General features: G+C 46.8%; 8 non-coding genes and 30 pseudogenes across 8 annotated transcripts; all 38 read right to left on the bottom strand.

Annotated features, from left to right (window-relative positions):
* Positions 1–462: 462 nt before the first annotated feature.
* On the bottom strand, positions 463–581 carry LOC148248613 (5S ribosomal RNA; annotated as a pseudogene).
* A 204-nt stretch (positions 582–785) lies between these two features.
* LOC148248614 (5S ribosomal RNA) lies at positions 786–904 on the bottom strand (annotated as a pseudogene).
* Positions 905–1,115: 211 nt separating this feature from the next.
* Positions 1,116–1,234, bottom strand: LOC148248615 (5S ribosomal RNA; annotated as a pseudogene).
* Positions 1,235–1,438: 204 nt separating this feature from the next.
* LOC148248616 (5S ribosomal RNA) lies at positions 1,439–1,556 on the bottom strand (annotated as a pseudogene).
* Positions 1,557–2,116: 560 nt separating this feature from the next.
* On the bottom strand, positions 2,117–2,235 carry LOC148248617 (5S ribosomal RNA; annotated as a pseudogene).
* Positions 2,236–2,440: 205 nt separating this feature from the next.
* On the bottom strand, positions 2,441–2,559 carry LOC148248618 (5S ribosomal RNA; annotated as a pseudogene).
* A 563-nt stretch (positions 2,560–3,122) lies between these two features.
* Positions 3,123–3,241, bottom strand: LOC148248619 (5S ribosomal RNA). Its single transcript, XR_015816011.1, has one exon. It is a non-coding gene; the product is annotated as a 5S ribosomal RNA (ribosomal RNA).
* A 563-nt stretch (positions 3,242–3,804) lies between these two features.
* LOC148248620 (5S ribosomal RNA) lies at positions 3,805–3,923 on the bottom strand (annotated as a pseudogene).
* A 210-nt stretch (positions 3,924–4,133) lies between these two features.
* LOC148248621 (5S ribosomal RNA) lies at positions 4,134–4,252 on the bottom strand (annotated as a pseudogene).
* A 204-nt stretch (positions 4,253–4,456) lies between these two features.
* Positions 4,457–4,574, bottom strand: LOC148248622 (5S ribosomal RNA; annotated as a pseudogene).
* Positions 4,575–5,133: 559 nt separating this feature from the next.
* Positions 5,134–5,252, bottom strand: LOC148248623 (5S ribosomal RNA). Its single transcript, XR_015814449.1, has one exon. It is a non-coding gene; the product is annotated as a 5S ribosomal RNA (ribosomal RNA).
* Positions 5,253–6,137: 885 nt separating this feature from the next.
* Positions 6,138–6,256, bottom strand: LOC148248624 (5S ribosomal RNA; annotated as a pseudogene).
* A 205-nt stretch (positions 6,257–6,461) lies between these two features.
* LOC148248625 (5S ribosomal RNA) lies at positions 6,462–6,580 on the bottom strand. Its single transcript, XR_015815514.1, has one exon. It is a non-coding gene; the product is annotated as a 5S ribosomal RNA (ribosomal RNA).
* Positions 6,581–7,574: 994 nt separating this feature from the next.
* Positions 7,575–7,693, bottom strand: LOC148248626 (5S ribosomal RNA; annotated as a pseudogene).
* A 564-nt stretch (positions 7,694–8,257) lies between these two features.
* LOC148248627 (5S ribosomal RNA) lies at positions 8,258–8,376 on the bottom strand (annotated as a pseudogene).
* Positions 8,377–8,585: 209 nt separating this feature from the next.
* On the bottom strand, positions 8,586–8,704 carry LOC148248628 (5S ribosomal RNA; annotated as a pseudogene).
* Positions 8,705–9,233: 529 nt separating this feature from the next.
* Positions 9,234–9,352, bottom strand: LOC148248629 (5S ribosomal RNA). The gene has a single exon (XR_015815811.1). It is a non-coding gene; the product is annotated as a 5S ribosomal RNA (ribosomal RNA).
* Positions 9,353–9,558: 206 nt separating this feature from the next.
* LOC148248630 (5S ribosomal RNA) lies at positions 9,559–9,677 on the bottom strand (annotated as a pseudogene).
* Positions 9,678–9,882: 205 nt separating this feature from the next.
* On the bottom strand, positions 9,883–10,001 carry LOC148248631 (5S ribosomal RNA; annotated as a pseudogene).
* A 205-nt stretch (positions 10,002–10,206) lies between these two features.
* Positions 10,207–10,324, bottom strand: LOC148248632 (5S ribosomal RNA; annotated as a pseudogene).
* Positions 10,325–10,529: 205 nt separating this feature from the next.
* On the bottom strand, positions 10,530–10,648 carry LOC148248633 (5S ribosomal RNA; annotated as a pseudogene).
* Positions 10,649–11,207: 559 nt separating this feature from the next.
* Positions 11,208–11,326, bottom strand: LOC148248634 (5S ribosomal RNA; annotated as a pseudogene).
* A 209-nt stretch (positions 11,327–11,535) lies between these two features.
* On the bottom strand, positions 11,536–11,654 carry LOC148248635 (5S ribosomal RNA; annotated as a pseudogene).
* Positions 11,655–12,212: 558 nt separating this feature from the next.
* Positions 12,213–12,331, bottom strand: LOC148248636 (5S ribosomal RNA; annotated as a pseudogene).
* Positions 12,332–12,893: 562 nt separating this feature from the next.
* LOC148248637 (5S ribosomal RNA) lies at positions 12,894–13,012 on the bottom strand (annotated as a pseudogene).
* A 209-nt stretch (positions 13,013–13,221) lies between these two features.
* Positions 13,222–13,340, bottom strand: LOC148248638 (5S ribosomal RNA; annotated as a pseudogene).
* A 559-nt stretch (positions 13,341–13,899) lies between these two features.
* On the bottom strand, positions 13,900–14,018 carry LOC148248639 (5S ribosomal RNA). Its single transcript, XR_015814429.1, has one exon. It is a non-coding gene; the product is annotated as a 5S ribosomal RNA (ribosomal RNA).
* A 235-nt stretch (positions 14,019–14,253) lies between these two features.
* LOC148248640 (5S ribosomal RNA) lies at positions 14,254–14,372 on the bottom strand (annotated as a pseudogene).
* A 209-nt stretch (positions 14,373–14,581) lies between these two features.
* LOC148248641 (5S ribosomal RNA) lies at positions 14,582–14,700 on the bottom strand (annotated as a pseudogene).
* Positions 14,701–15,259: 559 nt separating this feature from the next.
* Positions 15,260–15,378, bottom strand: LOC148248642 (5S ribosomal RNA; annotated as a pseudogene).
* Positions 15,379–15,770: 392 nt separating this feature from the next.
* Positions 15,771–15,889, bottom strand: LOC148248643 (5S ribosomal RNA; annotated as a pseudogene).
* Positions 15,890–16,091: 202 nt separating this feature from the next.
* On the bottom strand, positions 16,092–16,210 carry LOC148248644 (5S ribosomal RNA; annotated as a pseudogene).
* A 553-nt stretch (positions 16,211–16,763) lies between these two features.
* LOC148248645 (5S ribosomal RNA) lies at positions 16,764–16,882 on the bottom strand. The gene has a single exon (XR_015815907.1). It is a non-coding gene; the product is annotated as a 5S ribosomal RNA (ribosomal RNA).
* Positions 16,883–17,087: 205 nt separating this feature from the next.
* On the bottom strand, positions 17,088–17,206 carry LOC148248646 (5S ribosomal RNA). Its single transcript, XR_015815266.1, has one exon. It is a non-coding gene; the product is annotated as a 5S ribosomal RNA (ribosomal RNA).
* A 202-nt stretch (positions 17,207–17,408) lies between these two features.
* On the bottom strand, positions 17,409–17,527 carry LOC148248647 (5S ribosomal RNA). The gene has a single exon (XR_015815582.1). It is a non-coding gene; the product is annotated as a 5S ribosomal RNA (ribosomal RNA).
* Positions 17,528–18,088: 561 nt separating this feature from the next.
* On the bottom strand, positions 18,089–18,207 carry LOC148248648 (5S ribosomal RNA; annotated as a pseudogene).
* Positions 18,208–18,421: 214 nt separating this feature from the next.
* LOC148248649 (5S ribosomal RNA) lies at positions 18,422–18,540 on the bottom strand (annotated as a pseudogene).
* Positions 18,541–18,744: 204 nt separating this feature from the next.
* Positions 18,745–18,862, bottom strand: LOC148248650 (5S ribosomal RNA; annotated as a pseudogene).
* Positions 18,863–19,172: the final 310 nt, after the last annotated feature.

A 19,172-nucleotide genomic window follows, 5' to 3' on the forward strand; every position in this document is an offset into this window, starting at 1 on the left:
TCAAGTAAAATGCTACAGCGCCGTGACTCACATTTGCGAATAAACCTGAGGACCATAATACAAGTCGCGCGTAACGTCGAAAGAATCATCTACAAAAAAATGGGTGCAACACGAGGACTTCACAAGAAAATAGGTGAAATATAAGGACTTCGCAGGAGGTAACCCATGCTAGTACTACTCTCGCCCAAGCACCCTTACTTACGGAGTTCTGATAGAATCCGTTGCATTAGTGCTGGTATGATCGCACCTGTTTCATTTCGTGCGGAAAATACATACACTCCTTCTCCTTTCTTCCCCCTCCCGTCATTTGTTTCCTTGTGCGTGCGCACTGCACCTCTCGTTCTCGTTCAAATATCTAGTAAAATGCCACGGCGCCGTGACTCACATTTGCGAATAAATCTGTGGACCATAATTAAAGTCGCGCGTAACGTCGAACGACACATCTGAAAAAAAAAAAGAAAATGGGTGCAACACGAGAACTTCCCAGGAGGTAACCCATCATTGTACTACTTTCGCCAAAGCACACTTAACTACGGAGTTCTGATGGGATCCGGTGCATTTGTTCTGGTGTGACCGCACCTGTTTAATTTCGTGCTGAAAATACATACACTCCTTCTTCCCTGTCCCCCTCCCATCATATGTTTCCTTGTGCGTTCACACTGCACCTCTCCTTCTCGTTCTAATATCGATTAAAATGCCCCTGCTTCTTGACTCACATTTGCGTATAAACCAGTGGACCCTTGTTCCAGTCGCGCGTAACGTCGAACGACCCGTCTGAAAAAAAATTGGTGCGACAAGAGGACTTCCCAAGAGGTCACCCATCCGAGTACTACTCTCGCCCAAGCACACTTAACTGCGGAGTTCTGATGGGATCTGGTGCATTAGTGCTGGTATGATCGCACCCGTTTAATTTCACGCTGCAAATACATAAACTCCTTCTCCTTTCTTCCCCCTCCCGTCTTTTGTTTCCATGTGCGTACGCACAGCACCTCTTGTTCTCGTTCAAATATCAAGTAAAATGCCACGGCGCCATGACTTACATTTGCGAATAAATCTGCGGACACCATAATTAAAGTCGTGCGTAATGTCGAACGGCACATCTGAAAAAAATAAAATGGGTGCAACACGAGAACTTCCCAGGAAGTAGCCCATCATTGTACTACTTTCGCCAAAGCACACTTAACTGCGGAGTTCTGATGGGATCCAGTGCATTTGTGCTGGTGTGACCGCACCTGTTTAATTTCGTGCTGAAAATACATAAACTCCTTCTTCCCTCCCCCCCTCCCATCATTTGTTTCCTTGTGCGTTCACACTGCACCTCTCCTTCTCGTTCTAATATCGATTAAAATGCCCCTGATTCTTGACTCACATTTGCGTATAAACCAGCGGACAATAGTTCCAGTCGCGCGTAACGTCGAACGACCCATCTGAAAAAAAATTATTGCGATACGAGGACTTCTCAAGAGGTCACCCATCCGAGTACTACTCTCGCCCAAGCACACTTAACTGCAGAGTTCTGATGGGATCCAGTGCAGTAGTGCTTGTATGATGCCACTTGTTTAATTTTGCGCCAAATTCATACACTCATTCTCGTTTCTTCCTCGTCCCGTCATTTGTTTCCTTGTGCGTGCGCACTGCATCTCCCGTACTCGTTCTAATATCAAGTAAAATGCCACGGCGCCGTGACTCACATTTGCGAATAAACCTACGGACCATAAATCAAGTCGAGCATAACGTCGAAAGAATCATCTGCAAAAAGACGGGTGCAACACGAGGACCTCCCAAGAAAATGGGTGCAACACGAGGACTTTCCAACTGGTAACCCATCCGAAGTACTACTCTCGCCCAAGCACCCTTAACTGTGGAGTTCTGATAGAATCCGTTGCATTAGTACTGGTATGATCCCTCATGTTTCATTCTACACAGCAAATACATACACTCTTTCTCCTTCCATCCCTCATCCCGTCATTTGTTTCCTTGTGCATGCAATCTTCATCTCTCTTTCTCGTTCTAATATAAAGTAATATGCCCCGACACCGTGATTTACCTTTACAAATGAACCAGCAATTTATAATTCCATTCGCGCGTAACGTCGAACAACCCATCCGAAAAAAAATAGGTGCAACACGAGGGCTTCCCAAGTGGTCACCCATTCGAGTACTACCCTCGCCCAAGCACACTTAACTATGGGGTTCTGAAGGGATCCGGAGCTTTAGTGCTGGTATGATCGCACCTGTTTAATTTCGCGCTGCAAATACATACACTCCTTCTCCATTCTTCTCCCTCCCGTCATTTGTTTCCTTGTGAGTTCACACTTCACCTCTCATTCTCGTTCTAACATCGATTAAAATGCTCATGCTTCTTGACTCACATTTGCGTATAAACCAGCGGATCCTAGCTCCAGACGCACGTAACGTCGAACGACCCGTCTGAAAAAAAATTGGTGCGACACGAGGACTTCCCAGGAGGTCACCCATCCGAGTACTAATCTCACCCAAGCACACTTCACTGCGGACTTCTGATGGGATCCGGTGCAGTAGTGCTGGTATGATCGCACCAGTTTAATTTTGCGCTGCAAATACATAAACTCATTCCCCTTTCTTCCCCCTCCCGTCATTAGTTTCCTTGTGCGTGCGCACTGCACCTCCCGTTCTCGTTCTAATATCAAGTAAAATGCTACAGCGCCGTGACTCACATTTGCGAATAAACCTGAGGACCATAATACAAGTCGCGCGTAACGTCGAAAGAATCATCTGCAAAAAAATGGGTGCAACACGACGACTTCAAAAGAAAATAGGTCAAATATAAGGACTTCGCAGGAAGTAACCCATGCTAGTACTACTCTCGCCTAAGCACCCCTAACTTGCGGAGTTCTGATAGAATCTGTTGCATTGGTGCTGGTATGATTGCTCATGTTTGATTCTGCGCTGCAAATACATACACTTTTTCTCCCTCCATCACCCCTCCCGTCATTTGTTTCCTTGTGCGTGCACTCTGCATCTCTCCTTCTCGTTCTAATATCGATTAAAATGCCCCTGCTTCTTGACTCACATTTGCGTATAAACCAGTGGACCCTAGTTCCAGTCGCGCGTAACGTCGAACGACCCGTCTGAAAAAAAAAATTAGTGCGACACGAGGACTTCCCAGGAGGTCACCCATCCGAGTACTACTCTCGCCCAAGCACACTTAAGTGCGGAGTTCTGATGGGATCCGGTGCATTAGTGCTGGTATGATCGCACCAGTTTAATTTCGCGCTGCAAATACCTAAACTCATTCTACTTTTTTCCCCCTCCCGCCATTTGTTTCCTTATGCGTGCGCACTGCACCTCCCGTGCTCGTTCTAATATCAAGCAAAATGCTACGGTGCCGTGACTCACATTTGCGAATAAACCTGAGGACCATAATTCAAGTCGCGCGTATCGTCGAAAGAATCTTCTGCAAAAAAATGGGTGCAACACGAGGACTTCCTAAGAAAATAGGTGAAATATAAGGACTTCGCAGGAGGTCACCCATCCTAGTGCTACTCTCGCCCAAGCACCCCTAACTTGCGGAGTTCTGATAGAATCCGTTGCATTGGTGCTGGTATGATTGCTCATGTTTCATTCTGCGCTGCAAATACATACACTTTTTCTCCCTCCATCACCCCTCTCGTCATTTGTTTCCTTGTGCGTGCACTCTGCATCTCTCCTTCTCGTTCTAATATCGATTAAAATGCCCCTGCTTCTTGACTCACATTTGCATATAAACTAGTGGACCCTAGTTCCAGTCGCGCGTAACGTCGAACGACCCGTCTGAAAAAAAAAATTAGTGCGACACGAGGACTTCCAAGGAGGTCACCCATCCGAGTACCACTCTCGCCCAAGCACACTTATCTGCTGAGTTCTGATGGGATCCGGTGCATTAGTGCTGGTATGATCGCAACAGTTTAATTTCGCGCTGCAAATACCTAAACTACTTCTCCTTTCTTCCCCCTCCCGTCATTTGTTTCCTTGTGCGTGCGCACTGCACCTCTCGTTCTCGTTCAAATATCAAGTAAAATGCCACGGCGCCGTGACTCACATTTGCGAATAAACCTACGGACCATAATTAAAGTCGCGCGTAACGTCGAACGGCACATCTGAAAAAAAAAAAAATGGGTGCAACACGAGAACTTCCCAGGAGGTAACCCATCATTGTACTACTTTCGCCAAAGCACACTTAACTTCGGAGTTCTGATGGGATCTGGTGCATTTGTGCTGGTGTGACCGCACCTGTTTAATTTCGTGCTGAAAATACATACACTCCTTCTTCCCTCCCCCCCTCCCATCATTTGTTTCCTTGTGCGTTCACACTGCACCTCTCCTTCTCGTTCTAATATCGATAAAAATGCCCCTGATTCTTGACTCACATTTGCGTATAAACCAGCAGACCATAGTTCCAGTCGCGCGTAACGTCGAACGACCCATCTGAAAAAAAATTGTTGCGATACGAGGACTTCTCAAGAGGTCACCCATCCGAGTACTACTCTCGCCCAAGCACACTTAACTGCAGAGTTCTGATGGGATCCAGTGCATTAGTGCTGGTATGATGCCACTTGTTTAATTTTGCGCTTCAAATACATACACTCCTTCTCTTTTCTTCCTTCTCCCGTCATTTGTTTCCTTGTGCGTGCGCACTGCACCTCCCGTACTCGTTATAATATCAAGTAAAATTCCACGGCGCCGTGACTCAAATTTGCGAATAAACCCGCGGACCATAAATCAAGTCGCGCTTAAGTCGAAAGAATCATCTGCAAAAAGATGGGTGCAACACGAGGACCTCCAAGAAAATGGGTGAAATATAAGGACTTCGCAGGAGGTCACCCATCCGAGTACTTTTCTCGCCCAAGCACCCTTAACTGCGGAGTTCTGATAGAATCCGTTGCATTAGTGCTGGTATGATCCCTCATGTTTCATTCTGCACTGCAAATACATACACTCTTCCTCCTTCCATCCCCCCTCCCGTCATTTGTTTCCTTGTGCGTGCACTCTGCATCTCTTTTTCTCGTTCTAATATCAAGTAATATGCCCCGGCACCGTGACTCACCTTTGCAAATGTACCAGCGGATTATAATTCCATTCGCGCGTAACGTCGAACAACCCATCCAAAAAAAAATAGGTGCAACACGAGGGCTTCCCAGGTGGTCACCCATCCGAGTACTACCCTCACCCAAGCACAATTAACTGCGGAGTTCTGATGGGATCCGGGGTTTTAGTGCTGGTATGATCGCACCTGTTTAATTTCGCGCTGCAAATACATACACTCCTTCTCCTTTCTTCCCCCTCCCGTCATTTGTTTCCTTGTGCGTTCACACTTCACCTCTCATTCTCGTTCTAATATCGATTAAAATGCCCCTGCTTCTTGACTCACATTTGCGTATAAACCAGCGGACCCTAGTTTCAGACGCGCGTAACGTCGAACGACCCGTCTGAAAAAAAATTGGTGCTATACGAGGACTTCTTAGGAGGTCACCCATCCGAGTACTAATCTCGCCAAAGCACACTTAACTGCGGAGTTCTGATGGATCTGGTGCACTAGTGCTGTTATGACCGTACCTGTTTAATTTCGCGCTGCAAATACATAAACTCATTCTCCTTTCTTCCCCCTCCCACCATTTGTTTCCTTGTGCGTGCGCACTGCACCTCCCGTGCTCGTTCTAATATCAAGTAAAATGCTACAGTGCCGTGACTCACATTTGCGAATAAACTTGAGGACCATAATTCAAGTCGCGCGTATCGTCGAAAGAATCATCTGCAAAAAAATGGGTGCAACACGAGGACTTCCTTAGAAAATGGGTGAAATATAAGGACTTCGCAGTAGGTCACCCATCCTAGTGCTACTCTCGCCCAAGCACCCCTAACTTGCGGAGTTCTGATAGAATCTGTTGCATTGGTGCTGGTATGATTGCTCATGTTTGATTCTGCGCTGCAAATACATACACTTTTTCTCCCTCCATCACCCCTCCCGTCATTTGTTTCCTTGTGCGTGCACTCTGCATCTCTCCTTCTCGTTCTAATATCGATTAAAATGCCCCTGCTTCTTGACTCACATTTGCGTATAAACCAGCGGACCCTAGTTCCAGACGCGCGTAACGTCGAACGACCCGTCGGAAAAAAAAATTGGTGCGACACGAGGACTTCCCAGAAGGTCATCCATCCGAGTACTAATCTCACCCAAGCACACTTAACTGCAGAGTTCTGATGGGATCCGGGGCATTAGTGCTGGTATGATCGCACCTTTTTAGTTTCGCACTACAAATACATACACTCCTTCTCCTTTCTTCCCCCTCCCGTCATTTGTTTCCTTGTGTGTTCACACTTCACCTCTCATTCTCGTTCTAATATCGATTAAAATGCCCCTGCTTCTTGACTCACATTTGCGTATAAACCAGCGGACCCTTATTCCAGTCGCGCGTAACTTCGAACGACCCGTCTGAAAAAAAATTGGTGCGACACGAGGACTTTCCAGGAAGTCACCCATCCGAGTACTACTCTCGCCCAAGCACACTTAACTGCGGAGTTCTGATGGGATCCGGTGCATTAGTGCTGGTATGATCGCACCCGTTTAATTCCGCGCTGCAAATACATAAACTCCTTCTCCTTTCTTCCCCCTCCCGTCATTTGTTTCCTTGTGCGTGCGCATTGCACCTACCGTGCTCGTTCTAATATCAATTAAAATGCTACGGTGCCGTGACTCACATTTGCGAATAAACCAGAGGACCATAATTCAAGTCGCGCGTAACGTCGAAAGAATCATCTGCAAAAAAATGGGTGCAACACGAGGACTTTCTAAGAAAATAGGTGAAATATAAGGACTTCGCATGAGGTCACCCATCCTAGTGCTACTCTCGCCCAAGCACCCTTAACTTGCAGAGTTCTGATAGAATCCGTTGTATTGGTGCTAGTTTGATCGCTCATGTTTCATTCTGCGCTTCAAATACATACACTCTTTCTCCCTCCATCCCCTCTCCCGTCATTTGTTTCCTTGTGCGTGCACTCTGCATCTCTCCTTCTCGTTCTAATATCAAGTAAAATGCCCTAGCATCGTGACTCACCTTTGCGAATGAACCAGCGGTTTATAATTGCATTCGCGCGTAACGTCGAGCGACCCATCCGAAAAAAATGGGTGCAACACGAGGACTTCCCAGGAGGTCACCATAAATCAAGTCGCGCGTAACGTCGAAAGAATCATCTACAAAAAGATGGGTGCAACACGAGGACCTCCCAAGAAAATGGGTGAAATATAAGGACTTCGCAGGAGGTCACCCATCCGAGTAATTTTCTCGCCCAAGCACCCTTAATTGCGGAGTTCTGATAGAATTCTTTGTATTAGTGCTGGTATGATCCCTCATGTTTCATTCTGCACTGCAAATACATACACTCTTTCTCCTCCCATCCCTCCTCCCGTCATTTGTTTCCTTGTGCGTGCACTCTGCATCTCTCTTTCTCGTTCTAATATCAAGTAATATGCCCCGGCACCGTGACTCACCTTTGCAAATGAACCAGCGATTTATAATTCCATTCGCGCGTAACGTCGAACAACCCATCCGAAAAAAATTGGTGCAACACGAGGGCTTCCCAAGTGGTCACCCATCCGAGTACTACTCTCACCCAAGCACACTTAACTGCGGAGTTCTGATGGGATCCGGTGCATTAGAGCTGGAATGATTGCACCTGTTTAATTTCGCGCTGCGAATACATAAACTCATTCCCCTTTCGTCCCCCTCCCGTCATTTGTTTCCTTGTGCGTGCGCACTGTAGCTCCCGTTCTCGTTCTAATATCAAGTAAAATGCTACAGCGCCGTGACTCACATTTGCGAATAAACCTGAGGACAATAATTCAAGTCGCGTGTAACGTCGAAAGAGTCATCTGCAAAAAAATGGGTGCAACACGAGGACTTCCTAAGAAAATGGGTGAAATATAAAGACTTCGCAGGAGATCACCCATCCTAGTGCTACTCTCGCCCAAGCACCCTTAACTTGCGGAGTTCTGATAGAATCCGTTGCATTGGTGCTGGTATGATTGCTCATGTTTCATTCTGCGCAGCAAATACATACACTTTTTCTCCCTCCATCCCCCCTCCCGTCATTTGCTTCCTTGTGCGTGCACTCTGCATCTCTCCTTCTCGTTCTAATATCGATTAAAATGCCCCTGTTTCTTGACTCACATTTGCGTATAAACAAGTGGACCCTAGTTCCAGTCGAGCGTAACGTCGAACGACCCGTCTGAAAAAAAAAAATTAGTGCGACACGAGGACTTCCCAGGATTTCACCCATCCGAGTACGACTCTCGCCCAAGCACACTTAACTGCGGAGTTCTGATGGGATCCGGTGCATTAGTGCTGGTATGATCGCACCTGTTTAATTTCGCGCTGCAAATACATAAACTACTTCTCCTTTCTTCCCCCTCCCGTCATTTGTTTCCTTGTGCGTGCGCACTACAGCTCTCGTTCTCGTTCAAATATCAAGAAAAATGCCACAACGCCGTGACTCACATTTGCGAATAAATCTGCGGACCATAGTTAAAGTCGCGCGTAACGTCGAACGACACATCTGAAAAAAAGAAAATGGGTGCAACACGAGAACTTCCCAGGAGGTAACCCATCATTGTACTACTTTCGTCAAAGTACACTTAACTGCGGAGTTCTGATGGGATCCGGTGCATTTGTGCTGGTGTGACTGCACCTGTTTAATTTCGTGCTGAAAATACATGCACTCCTTCTTCCCTCCCCCCCTCCCGTCATTTGTTTCCTTGTGCGTTCACACTGCACCTCTCCTTTTCGTTCTAATATCGATTAAAATGCCCCTGATTCTTGACTCACATTTGCGTATAAACAAGCGGACCATAGTTCCAGTCGCGCGTAACGTCGAACGACCCATCTAAAAAAAAATTATTGCGATACGAGGACTTCCCAAGAGGTCACCCATCCGAGTACTATTCTCTCCCAAGCACACTTAACTGCGGAGTTCTGATAGAATCCGTTGCATTAGTGCTAGTATGATCCCTCATGTTTCATTCTTCACTGCAAATACATACACTCTTTCTCCTTCCATCCCCCCTCCCGTCATTTGTTTCCTTGTGCGTGCACTCTGCATCTCTTTTTCTCGTTCTAATATCAAGTAATATACCCCGGCACCGTGACTCACCTTTGCAAATGAACCAGCGGTTTATAATTCCATTCGCGCGTAATGTCGAACAACCAATCCGAAAAAAATTAGGTGCAACACGAGGGCTTCCCAAGTGGTCACCCATCCGAGTACTACCCTCGCCCAAGCACACTTAACTGCGGAGTTCTGATGGGATCCGGAGCTTTAGTGCTGGTATGATCGCACCTGTTTACTTTTTGCGCTGCAAATACATACACTCCTTCTCCTTTCTTCACCCTCCTGTCATTTGTTTCCTTGTGCGTTCACACTTCACCTCTCATTCTCGTTCTAATATCGATTAAAATGCCCCTGCTTCTTGACTCACATTTGCGTATAAACTAGCGGACCCTAGTTCCAGACGCGCGTAACGTCGAACGACCCGTCTGAAAAAAAATTGGTGCGACACGAGTACTTCCTAGGAGGTTACCCATCCGAGTGCTAATCTCGCCCAATCACACTTCACTGCGGAGTTCTGATGGGATCCGGTGCATTAGTACTGGTATGATCGCACCTCTTTAATTTTGCGCCGCAAATACATAAACTCATTCCCCTTTCTTCCCCCTCCCGTCATTTGTTTCCTTGTGCGTGCGCACTGCACCTCCCGTTCTCGTTCTAATATCAAGTAAAATGCTACAGCGCCGTGACTCACATTTGCGAATAAACCTGAGGACCATAATTCAAGTGGCGCGTAACGTCGAAAGAATCATCTGCAAAAAAATGGGTGCAACACGAGGACTTCACAAGTGGCCACCCATCCGAGTACTACTCTCGCCCAAGCACACTTAACTGCGGAGTCATGATGGGATCTGTTACATTAGTGCTGGTATGATCGCACCTGATTAATTTCGCACTGCAAATACATAAACTCCTTCTCCTTTCTTCCCCCTCCCGTCATTTGTTTCCTTGTGCGTTCACACTGCACCTCTCCTTCTCGTTCTAATATCGATTTAAATGCCCCTGCTTCATGACTCACATTTGCGTATAAACCAACGGACCCTAGTTCCAGTCGCGCGTAACGTCGAACAACCCGTCTGAAAAAAAATTGGTGCGACACGAGGACTTCCCAGGAGGTCAACCATCCGAGTACTACTCTCGCCCAAGCACACTTAACTGCGGAGTTCTGATGGATCCGGTGCATTAGTGCTGGTATGATCGCACCCATTTAATTCAACGCTGCAAATATATAAACTCCTTCTCCTTTCTTCCCCCTCCCGTCATTTGTTTCCTTGTGCGTTCACACTTCACCTCTCATTCTCGTTCTAATATCGATTAAAATGCTCCTGCTTCTTGACTCACATTTGCGTATAAACCAGCGGACCCTAGTTCCAGACACGCGTAACGTCGAACGACCCGTCTGAAAAAAAATTGGTGCGACACGAGGACTTCCCAGGAGGTCACCCATCCGAGTACTAATCTCGCCAAAGCACACTGCACTTCGGAGTTCTGATGGGATCCGGTGCATTAGTGCTGGTATGATCGCACCTGTTTAATTTCGCGCTGCAAATACATAAACTCTTTCCCCTTTCTTCCCCATCCCGTCATTTCTTTCCTTATGCTTGCGCACTACACCTCGCGTTCTCGTTCTAATATCAAGTAAAATGCTACAGCGTCGTGACTCACATTTGCGAATAAACTTGAGGACCATAATTCAAGTCGCGCGTAACGTCAAAAGAATCATCTGCAAAAAAATGGGTACAACACGAGGACTTCACAAGAAAATGGGTGAAATATAAGGACTTCGTAGGAGGTAACCCACGCTAGTACTACTCTCGCCCAAACACCCTTACCTACGGAGTTCTGATAGAATACGTTGCATTAGTGCTGGTATGATCGCACCTGTTTCATTTCGTGCTGAAAATACATACACTGCTTCTCCTTCCCTCCGCCTCCCATCAATTGTTTCCTTGTGCATTCACACTGCACCTCTCCTTCTCGTTCTAATATCGATTTAAGTTCCCCTGCTTCTTGACTCACATTTGCGTATAAACCAGCGGACCCTAGTTCCAGTCGCGCGTAACGTCGAACGACCCGTTTGAAAAAAAATTGGTGCGACACAAGGACTTCCCAGGAGGTCACCCATCCGAGTACTACTCTCGCCCAAGCACACTTAACTGTGTAGTTCTGATGGAATCCGATGCATTAGTGCTGGTATGATCGCAACTGTTTAATTTTGCGCTGCAAATACATAAACTCCTTCTCCTTTCTTCCCCCTCCCGTCATTTGTTTCCTTGTGCGTGCGCACTGCACCTCTCGTTCTCGTTCAAATATCAAGTAAAATGCCACGGCGCCGTGACTCACATTTGTGAATAAATCTGCGGACCATAATTAAAGTCGCGCGTAACATCGAACGGCACATCTGTAAAAAAGAAAATGGGTGCAACACGAGGGCTTCCCAGGTGGTCAACCATCCGAGTACTACCCTCGCCCAAGCACACTTAACTGCGGAATTTTGATGGGATTTGGAGATTTAGTGCTGGTATGATCGCACCTGTTTAATTTCGCGCTGCAAATACATACACTCCTTCTCCTTTCTTCCCCCTCCCGTCATTTGTTTCCTTGTGCGTTCACACTTCACCTCTCATTCTCGTTCTAATATCGATTAAAATGCCTCTGCTTCTTGACTCACATTTGCGTATAAACCAGCTTACCCTATTTCCAGACGCGCGTAACGTCGAACGACCCGTCTGAAAAAAAATTGGTGCGACACGAGGACTTCACAAGAAAATGGGTGAAATATAACGACTTCGCAGGAGGTAACCCATGCTAGTACTACTCTCGCCCAAGCACCCTTACCTACAGAGTTCTGATAGAATCCGTTGCATTAGTGCTGGTATGATCGCACCTGTTTCATTTCGTGCTGAAAATACATACACCCTTCTCCTTCCCTCCCCCTCCCATCAATTGTTTCCTTGTGCGTTCACACTGCACCTCTCCTTCTCGTTCTAATATCGATTAAAATGCCCCTGCTTCTTGACTCACATTTGCGTATAAACAAACGGACCCTAGTTCCAGTCGCGCGTAACGTCGAACGACCCGTCTGAAAACAAATTGGTGAGACACGAGGACTTCCCAGGAGGTCACCCATCCGAGTACTACTCTCGCCCAAGCACACTTAAGTGCGAAGTTCTGATGGGATCCGGTGCATTAGTGCTGGTATGATCGCACCCGTATAATTCAGCGCTGCAAATACATAAACTCCTTCTCCTTTCTTCCCCCTCCCGTCATTTGTTTCCTTGTGCGTGCGCACTGCACCTCCCGTGCTCGTTCTAATATCAAGTAAAATGTTACGGTGCCGTGACTCACATTTATGAAAAAACCTGAGGACCATAATTCAAGTCGCGCGTATCGTCGAAAGAATCATCTGCAAAAAAATGGGTGCAACACGAGGACTTCCTAAGAAAATGGGTGAAATATAAGGACTTCGCAGGAGGTCACCCATGCTAGTGCTACTCTCGCCCAAGCACCCTTAACTTGCGGAGTTCTGATAGAATCCGTTGCATTGTTGCTGGTATGATGGCTCATGTTTCATTCTGCGCTGTAAATACATACACTTTTTCTCCCTCCATCCCCCCTCCCGTCATTTGTTTCCTTGTGCGTGCACTCTGCATCTCTCCTTCTCTTTCTAATATCGATTAAAACGCCCTTGCTTCTTGACTCACATTTGCGTATAAACCAGTGGACCCTAGTTCCAGTCGCGCGTAACGTCGAACGACCCGTCTGAAAAAAATATTAGTGCGACACGAGGACTTCCCAAGAGGTCACCCATTCGAGTACTACTCTCGCCAAAGAACACTTAACTGCGGAGTTCTGATGGGATCCGGTGCATTAGTGCTGGTATGATCGCAACTGTTTAATTTCGCGGTGCAAATACATAAACTCCTTCTCCTTTCTTCCCCCTCCCGTCATTTGTTTCCTTGTGCGTGCGCACTGCACCTCTCGTTCTCGTTTAAATATCAAGTAAAATGCCACGGCGCCGTGACTCACATTTGTGAATAAATCTGCGGACCATAATTAAAGTCGCGCGTAATGTCGAACGGCACATCTGTAAAAAAGAAAATGGGTGCAACACGAGGGCTTCCCAGGTGGTCAATCATCCGAGTACTACCCTCCCCCAAGCACATTTAACTGCGGAGTGTTGATGGAATTCGGAGCTTTAGTGCTGGTATGATCGCACCTGATTAATTTCGCGCTGCAAATACATACACTCCTTCTCCTTTCTTCCCACTCCCGTCATTTGTTTCCTTGTGCGTTCACACTTCACCTCTCATTCTCGTTCTAATATCGATTAAAATGCCCCTGCTTCTTGAGTCACATTTGCGTATAAACCAGCGGACCCTATTTCCAGACGCGCGTAACGTCGAACGACCCGTCTGAAAAAAAATTGGTACGACACGAGGACTTCACAAGAAAATGGGTGAAATATAAGGACTTCGCAGGAGGTAACCCATGCTAGTACTACTCTCGCCCAAGAACCCTTACCTACGGAGTTCTAATAAAATCCGTTGCATTAGTGCTGGTATGATCGCACCTATTTCATTTCGTGCTGAAAATACATACACTACTTCTCCTTCCCTCCCCCTCCCATCAATTGTTTCCTTGTGCGTTCACACTGCACCTCTCCTTCTCGTTCTAATATCGATTAAAATGCCCCTGCTTCTTGACTCACATTTGCGTATAAACCAGCGGACCCAAGTTCCAGTCGCGCGTAACGTTGAACGACCCGTCTGAAAAAAAATTGGTGCGACACGAGGACTTCCCAGGAGATCACCCATCCGAGTACTACTCGCGCCCAAGCACACTTAACTGCGGAGTTCTGATGGGATCCGGTGCATTAGTGCTGGTATGATCGCACCTGTTTAATTTCGCGCTGCAAATACATAAACTCCTTCTCCTTTCTTCCCCCTCCCGTCATTTGTTTCCTTGTGCGTGCGCACTGCACCAACCGTGCTCGTTCTAATATCAAGTAAAATGCTACGGTGCCGTGACTCACATTTGCGAATAAATCTGAGGACCATAATTCAAGTCACGCGTATCGTCGAAAGAATAATCTGCAAAAAAATGGGTGCAACACGAGGACTTCCTAAGAAAATGGGTGAAATATAAGGACTTCGCTGGAGGTCACCCATCCGAGTACTACTCTCGCCCAAGCACACTTAACTGCGGAGTTCTGATGGGATCCGGTGCATTAGTGCTGGTATGATCGCACCTGTTTAATTTCAAGCTGCAAATACATAAACTCCTTCTCCTTTCTTCCCCCTCCCGTCATTTGTTTCCTTGTGCGTGCGCACTGCACCTCTCGTTCTCGTTCAAATATCAAGTAAAATGCCACGGCGCCGTGACTCACATTTACGAATAAATCTGCGGACCATAATTAAAGTCGCGCGCAAAGTCGAACGGCACATCTGAAAAAAAGAAAATGGGTGCAACACGAGAACATCCCAGGAGGTAACCCATCATTGTACTACTTTCGCCAAAGCACACTTAACTGAGGAGTTCTGATGGGATCCGGTGCATTTGTGCTGGTATGATCGCACCCGTTTAATTCCGCGCTGCAAATACATAAACTCCTTATCCTTTCTTGCCCCTCCCGTCATTTGTTTCCTTGTGCGTGCGCACTGCACCCCCCGTGCTCGTTCTAATATCAAGTAAAATGCTACGGTGCCGTGACTCACATTTGCGATTAAACCTGAGGACCATAATTCAAGTCGCGCGTATCATCGAAAGAATCATCTGCAAAAAAATGGGTGCAACACGAGGACTTCCTAAGAAAATGGGTGAAATATAAGGACTTCGCATGAGGTAACCCATGCTAGTACTACTCTCGCCCAAGCACCCTTACCTACGGAGTTCTGATAGAATCCGTTGCATTAGTGCTGGTATGATCGCACCTGTTTCATTTCGTGCTTAAAATACATACACTCCTTCTCCTTCCCTCTCCATCCCATCAATTGTTTCCTTGTGCGTTCACACTGCACCTCTCCTTCTCGTTCTAATATCGATTAAAATGCCCCTGCTTCTTGACTCACATTTGCGTATAAACAAACGGACCCTAGTTCCAATCGCGCGTAATGTCGAACGACCCGTCTGAAAAAAAATTGGTTCGACACGAGGACTTACCAAGACGTAACCCATCCGAGTACTACTCTCGCCCAAGCGCACTTAACTGCGGAGTTCTGATGGGATCCGGTGCATTAGTGCTGGTATGATCGCACCTGTTTAATTCCGCGCTGCAAATACATAAACTCATTCTCCTTTCTTCCCCCTCCCGTCATTTGTTTCCTTGTGCGTGCGCACTGCACCTCTCGTTGTCGTTCAAATATCATGTAAAATGCCACGGCGCCGTGACTCACATTTGCGAATAAATCTGCGGGCCATAATTGGTGCTGGTATGATCCCTCATGTTTCATTCTGCATTGCAAATGCATACACTCTTTCTCCTCCCATCCACCCTCTCGTCATTTATTTCCTTGTGCGTGCACTCTGCATCTCTCTTTCTCGTTCTAATATCAAGTAATATGCTCCGGCACCGTGACTCACCTTTGCAAATGAACCAGCGGTTTATAATTCCATTCGCGCGTAACGTCGAACAACCCATCCAAAAAAAAATAGGTGCAACACGAGGGCTTCCCAGGTGGTCACCCATCCGAGTCCTACTCTCGCCAAAGCACACTTAACTGCGGAGTTCTGAAAGGATCCGGGGCTTTAGTGCTGCTATGATCGCACCTCTTTAATTTCGCGCTGCAAATACATACATTCCTCCTTTCTTCCCCCTCCCGTCATTTGTTTCCTTGTGCGTTCACACTTCACCTCTCATTCTCGTTCTAATATCGATTAAAATGCCCCTGCTTCTTGACTCACATTTGCGTATAAACCAGCGGACCCTAATTCCAAACGCGCGTAACGTCGAACGACCAGTCTGAAAAAAAATTTGTGCGACACGAGGACTTCCCAGAAGGTAAACCATCCGAGTACTAATCTCGCCCAAGCACACTTAACTGAGGAGTTCTGATGGGATCCGGGGCTTTAGTGCTGGTATGATCGCACCTGTTTAGTTTCTCGCTGCAAATACATACACTCCTTCTCTTTTCTTCCCCCTCCCGTCATTTGTTTCCTTGTGCGTGCGCGCTGCACCTCCCGTTTTCGTTCTTATATCAAGTAAAATGCTACAGCGCCGTGACTCACATTTGCGAATAAACCTAAGGACCATAGTTCAAGTCGCGCGTAACGTCGAAAGAATCATCTACAAAAAAATGGGTGCAACACGAGGACTTCACAAGAAAATGGGTGAAATATAAGGACTTCGCAGGAGGTAACCCATGCTAGTACTACTCTCGCCCAAGCACCCTTACCTACGGAGTTCTGATAGAATCCGTTGCATTAGTGCTGGTATGATCGCACCTGTTTCATTTCGTGCGGAAAATACATACACTCCTTCTCCTTCCCTCCCCCTCCCATCAATTGTTTCCTTGTGCGTTCATACTGCACCTCTCTTTCTAATATCGATTAAAATGCCCCTGCTTCTTGACTCACATTTGCGTATAAACCAGCGGACCCTAGTTCCAGTCCTGCGTAACGTCGAACGACCCGTCTGAAAAAAAATTGGTGCGACACGAGGACTTCCCAGGAGGTCACCCATCCAAGTACTACTCTCGCCCAAGCACACTTAACTGCGGAGTTCTGATGGGATCCGATGCATTAGTGCTGGTATGATCGCACCTGTTTCTTTTTGTGCTGAAAATACATACACTCCTTCTCCTTCCCTCCCCCTCCCATCAATTGTTTCCTTGTGCGTTCATACTGCACCTCTCTTTCTCGTTCTAATATCGATTAAAATGCCCCTGCTTCTTGACTCACATTTGCGTATAAACCAGCGGACCCTAGTTCTAGTCCTGCGTAACGTCGAACGACCCGTCTGAAAAAATATTGGTGCGACACGAGGACTTCCCAGGAGGTCACCCATCCGAGTACTACTCTCGCCCAAGCACACTTAACTGCGGAGTTCTGATGGAATCCGATGCATTAGTGCTGGTATGATCGCACCTGTTTCTTTTTGTGCTGAAAATACATACACTCCTCCTTCCCTCCCCCTCCCATCAATTGTTTCCTTCTGCGTTCACACTGCACCTCTCCTTCTCGTTCTAATATCGATTAAAATGCCTCTGCTACTTGACTCACATTTGCGTATAAACCAGCAGACCCTAATTCCAATCGCGCGTAACGTCGAACAACCTGTCTGAAAAATAATTGGTGCGACACGAGAACTTCCCAGGAGGTCACCCATCCGAGTACTACTCTCGCCCAAGGACACTTAACTGCGGAGTTCTGATGGGATCCGGTGCATTAATGCTGGTATGATCGCACTCGTCTAATTCCATGCTGCAAATACATAAACTCCTTCTCCTTTCTTCCCCTTCCCGTCATTTGTTTCCTTGTGCGTGCGCAATGCACCTCCCGTGCTCGTTCTAATATTAAGTAAAATGCTACGGTGCCGTGACTCACATTTGCGAATAAACTTGAGGACCATAATTCAAGTCGCGTGTATCGTCGAAAGAATCATCTGCAAAAAAATGGGTGCAACAAGAGGACTTCCTAAGAAAATGGGTGAAATATAAGGACTTCGCAGGAAGTCACCCATCCTAGTGCTACTCTCGCCCAAGCACCTTTAACTTGCGGAGTTCTGATAGAATCAGTTGCATTGGTGCTGGTATGATTGCTCATTTTCATTCTGCGCTGCAAAAACATATACTTTTTCTCCCTCCATCCCCCCTCCCGTCATTTGTTTCCTTGTGCGTGTACTCTGCATCTCTCTTTCTCGTTCTAATATCGATTAAAATGCCCCTGCTTCTTGACTCACATTTGCGTATAAACAAGTGGACCCTTGTTCCAGTCGCGCGTAACGTCGAACGACCCGTCTGAAAAAAAAATTAGTGCGCCACGAGGACTTCCCAAGAGGTAACCCATTCGAGTACTACTCTCGCCCAAGCACACTTAACTGCGGAGTTCTGATGGGATCCGGTGCATTAGTGCTGGTATGATCGCACCTGTTTAATTTCGCGCTGCAAATATATAAACTCCTTCTCCTTTCTTCCCCCTCCCATCATTTGTTTCTTTGTGCGTGCGCACTGTACCTCTTATTCTCGTTCAAATAGCAAGTAAAATGCCACGGCGCAGTTAAGTGACTCACATTTACGAATAAATCTGCGGACCATAGTTAAAGTCGCGCGTAACGTCGAACGGCACATCTGAAAAAAAGAAAATGGGTGCAACACGAGAACTTCCCAAGAGGTAACCCATCATTGTACTACTTTCGCCAAAGCACAATTAACTGCGGAGTTCTGATGGGATCCGGTGCATTTGTGCTGGTGTGACCGCACCTGTTTAATTTCGTGCTGAAAATACATACACTCCTTCTTCCCTCCCCCCCTCCCATCATTTGTTTCCTTGTGCGTTCACACTGCACCTCTCCTTCTCGTTCTAATATCAATTAAAATGCCCCTGATTCTTGACTCACATTTGCGTATAAACCAGCGGACTATAGTTCCAGTCGCGCGTAACGTCGAACGACTCATCTGAAAAAAAATTGTTGCGATACGAGGACTTCCCATGAGGTCACCCATCCGAGTACTACTCTCGCCCAAGCACACTTAACTGCAGAGTTCTGATGGGATCCAGTGCATTAGTGCTGGTATGATGCCACTTGTTTAATTTTGCGCTTCAAATACATACGCTCCTTCTCTTTTCTTCCTCCTCCCGTCAATTGTTTCCTTGTGCGTGCGCACTGCACCTCCCGTACTCGTTCTAATATCAAGTAAAATGCCACGGCGCCGTGACTCACATCTGCGAATAAACCTGCGGACCACAAATCAAGTTGCGCGTAACGTCGAAAGAATCATCTACAAAAAGATGGGTGTAACACGAGGACCTCCCAAGAAAATGGGTGAAATATAAGGACTTCGCAGGAGGTCACCCATCCGAGTACTTTTCTCGCCCAAGCACCCTTAACTGCAG

Source organism: Carica papaya, chromosome 8 (genome assembly GCF_054855325.1).
Source record: "Carica papaya isolate Zhongbai chromosome 8, ASM5485532v1, whole genome shotgun sequence".
Taxonomy (NCBI): domain Eukaryota; kingdom Viridiplantae; phylum Streptophyta; class Magnoliopsida; order Brassicales; family Caricaceae; genus Carica; species Carica papaya.